This window comes from Arvicola amphibius, chromosome 13 (genome assembly GCF_903992535.2).
Source record: "Arvicola amphibius chromosome 13, mArvAmp1.2, whole genome shotgun sequence".
In the NCBI taxonomy this organism is placed as follows: Eukaryota; Metazoa; Chordata; class Mammalia; order Rodentia; family Cricetidae; genus Arvicola; species Arvicola amphibius.
In genome coordinates, this window is record NC_052059.1 from 36,513,130 (window position 1) to 36,517,326 (window position 4,197).

The window sequence follows — 4,197 nt, forward strand, 5'->3', positions numbered from 1 at the left end:
CCCCTAGCGACTTCCAGCTGCCACGGATTCATCCACAGTTGTTCAGTTTGTTATTCATGTGATATGCTCAGTGGCTCATGACTTAATTCACACTGAACGTTCCAGAAGAATATGTACTGAGATAAAGATTAGGCAGTCTCCTTCAACTTGTACATTTTCATTTTCTTGTATCAGTAGATTATCCTGTTGACATAGTTCATGCTTGAAGGCACGAAGCAGCCCACACATATTAGATGAATCACTGGGTATGCAAAAGAACAAAAAAAAGAGAGAGAGAGAATGAATCAAAATGATCACAAGGAAAGTGAATGCCATTTAAACTGAAAGCAGGCCTATTTTGCTAGATTTGGGTCCCTTTGTCATATGCCGACTCCTCTTGATTTTTACATGATTCTTGATCCCTTAAAAATAGGTCCTGAAAACCAATATGTTCTTGGCCTCCAAACTCAAATTGTTTAACTCTATAATGAGATTTTTTTCCCAGTGATTTATTGTCAGGAATCTGTCCCTTAATTATTTTATATTTTGATATAAATTACCCAAACATAGCTTCCTTACTACTTTGATATAGAAGATCTCACTCTTTTTGACTCCATGGGTTATTTTGACATGAACTGACAAGCTACGAATTGAAGCGTATAGGTGGCCTCTCTGCATAGCCCTTGCAGAGTAGTTTACCTCTCCAGCTGACATGGTGAACTTCCATTTTCCAAGGATGAATTCTTCGGGGGTATCAGTTTTGATTAGGCTGTAAAATCATTTCCTTTTTCACCTCTGACTTCTTAGTGGACACATTCTCTGTGGTGTTAGGTTTTCAAACACCCACCTCTCCCCAGTACAGGTGTTGGCAGGGGAGGAATTAGAAATGAACTGTCCTCAGTGGCTTCCACAACTTGGCTGCTGGGGCTCCCCTTCTGCCACTGCCACACCCCAAGAGTCGTGACCCATCCCCTAGTTTGTTTTTGCTGTGGTATCCTCAGTTGACTTTTGTATCACAATCTCTGTCTTATTGGTACCTTAGCAACAGGATCCCTTCACAAAGATGTAACTAGAACTCTTAGAGAGTGATAATTGTTGTTTTATAATAAGCAAAGCCTTGTTTTTCTTTATTATTATTATTTTCCCAGGTTTTGTTTAGAGATGTTCATGTTAGAAGAAAATATATAAAGGCTTATTGATATAGAAAACATAGAGCTAAAGACAGCTGGACTGTACCTGCCTTTTTCTATACTTGTCTCTGTTATTTTCAGATAAAGAAATTAAACAGAGTAGCTAAGACTGTATTAAATCAATAACCATGCTTAAGATAGACTCCACATTATATATTATAGGTGAACAGCTTACTTCCTTTTATGTAATTTAAGATATTGTATTTACATTATTTAATATACTCTTAATTTTTTTGCACTTCCAAGTTTTAGTTGGAAAATAAAAAGCGAGCCACAGCTTTAAACTTTTTTTTTTAATCCATGTAAAAATATTTCCTTTCAAGTTACACATTGTGTAAGACTTTGTGACTAGTCTGGGTATTTCATACTATCTAGATTTCAAGAGTAAATTAGCCAGCAGAACACAGGGTTACTTATAAAATGCATTAAAATAAGGACATTTCATACTCAGCTGATGCTCTCAAGGTAAGATAATGCAATTGAATATGTAAGCAAACAAGGAAAGCGAATGTGGTTTATGACCCTTACTATTTGATTGCACTGTTGTTCCGCACAGCTTAGCCCTTTCCATGTCTACATTCTGAGTATTCAGCACATGTGCAGCCGAAGGCTGCTTACAGTGCGGGTAAGTGCTACCTGGTGATGCGGAAGGCTTGGGTAGAATAGCACACCCAGTTTTGTGAGTTATATATTGTATACTGAAGATGACTAATACATTGGAGTATTATATTTATCTAGAGCTGGTAAATATGAAAATTATTTTCAAGCCTTCAAGGAAATTGCATTGGCTTTTCTCTATCAACGAGATAAAAGTCACTTGTATGTTTAAATCTATTTGTACAACAGCTGTCTCCTTTACTGGTATTATTAATTTTCATATTACAATTTTTCTTACCTTTTTATACCAAAAGGATTATCATGCTGGTTATTCAAACTTGCCAAGATGTATTTGAGTTTGCAAGCTTTTTAGCAGATAAAATATTTAATAACAAACAGATATAAAAGCTTTGTATATTTTGTGGCTTTAGGGGCAAGAACTGTACCTTTGAATTTCTTTCTGTGAGACGGTGCTGATGTGAGCACCGTCCCTTGAAGGCAGTATTACTTAGAACCAGTTGTATAAATCAGTGTCCTTATTTATTCTGTTGTGAAATATACTCTTTATACAGAATGCGTATTTGAACTCCTTTTGTTTTACTGCTGTTGCCTGGAGTGTAATAGCTCTGTTAATGGATGACTTATATACTTGAAATGCTCATTTCTGTCAAACAGATGCCCAGTGTTTTCCTTCCTAAAAACAAAGAAAAAAAAAACCAAAATACAAAATTCTATTTTCTTTCCTGTCTTAGGTAACTGAACAGTCATAGAAACCTTTTTCTATAAAATGATTTTTATATCTAAAAAGTCACAAAGTAGACAGCACGAGAATGAATAATGTAGTCCAGAGATCTGCTTTGCTATATTGTGCCCCATGTATGCTATGCCTTCAGTCTGTAACTCTTTCCTTTTGTGGACTTCCAGCTTGGTGGTGGGGACATTTGATTGCAGTGGCCATTTCTGACAAGCACTGAATCTTGAATCCTCCCAAAGATCTCAGACCTCTGATGTCTAAACCTTGGTTCCAAAGTCTATGCTTGACATCTCTTTCTATGTGATTGTGGGCCATGCTGCAATTGATACTTACGGTGGGCACTGTTTGCTTACTTCTGTCAAGTAATCAGCAAGTTAAACTCAGTTTTTCCTGATTTTCATTTGGAGACATTCTTGACCCAAACATTTAAAAACCCAAACATTTAAAAGGCAGTTGCCCAGTATTGTCAGGGAAGGAACAAAACTTCAACTGAATGTTGTAAAGCTAAGAAAACACTTTAATCCAACTGGTTTCTGCGATGTGAACAGCAGGTGAGTTGAGAGTTATTTAAACCTCTTAGGAAATTAAGAATTAGTTTGCTTTTAGTGACAGAGCTTTTTGTTATACTGTTGTAGATGCACTTACTGAGGATAGAATAAACGAGACTGTGTTAGAAGCATTGCTGATCCAGGAACTTGGGGCAGTTTGGCATGGCCTAGGAACACAGAGTTTGAATATATCTTTCATGTTGTGTTGTGGAAGGACAGAGCACGCACGGAATACAGGACCTGATGGGCACTGCACCTCAGAAAGCTCCAGCTCCATGGGTCAGGGCTGAAGTCCTTCCTAGAAGTTAGATAGTTAACTCTCCAGGAAGCCCGTTTACCGCAAAACATTACAGGTCAATCAAGGAGGCGGTTTGAGTGACATAATCCCTATGACATTTAGAACAGCCCCTGCAATTGTTTATTTCAGGTGGTAGAGATGTCTGTGCTTTCCCAACTCAGCAGTAGGCAGCGGGGAACTAGTCGCAGGGGCTTAGATGACGCCCGTGAAGGACATGGTAAAGGTGACACAATCCGTAACTTGAAGACCAAAGAAATTTTCGTGAATTAGCTGAGCCCTGAAATGTGTTAGCTCTGATACGGTTTCCTTAAGATCGGTTTTTTTCTTTATAGTAATTATAGAGAACTCACTTCTTGGAATTTGAAGAGGTTCGTTCAGTTCCACCCTGTCATGGCTCATTGCGGTTTTTTTTTTTTTTTTTTTTACAACCAATATATTTTGATGTCTGGGGTTCCCCGTTTGAAGGGTTGCCCAGCACAGCCAGTTACAATTAATCATTTTTCCACTCTAAGAAAGGACGGATATCAGCCTGAGTCCTACCTTGCTTGATTTACGATTTCTTTCCCAGTGCCATTTTAGTTATAAAGAAGGGCATCCCAGTTCTAACAGAAAAAGAAATCTTGTAACCCTTGACATTCCTACTAGAAGTGGAAGTAAAGAGCCAGGGGCTCAGCGGGAGAGTGCTTGCTCTGCACGGTTGAAGCCTCCATGGGTTAAGTCCCAACGTGGCAGGAGCGGAAAGAACAAGATGCAGGTGACGTTGAATGAGTAACCAGAGTAGGTCATGGGTCTTTTACTCTATATACTATTCATTTCAGCTGAAAACCCACT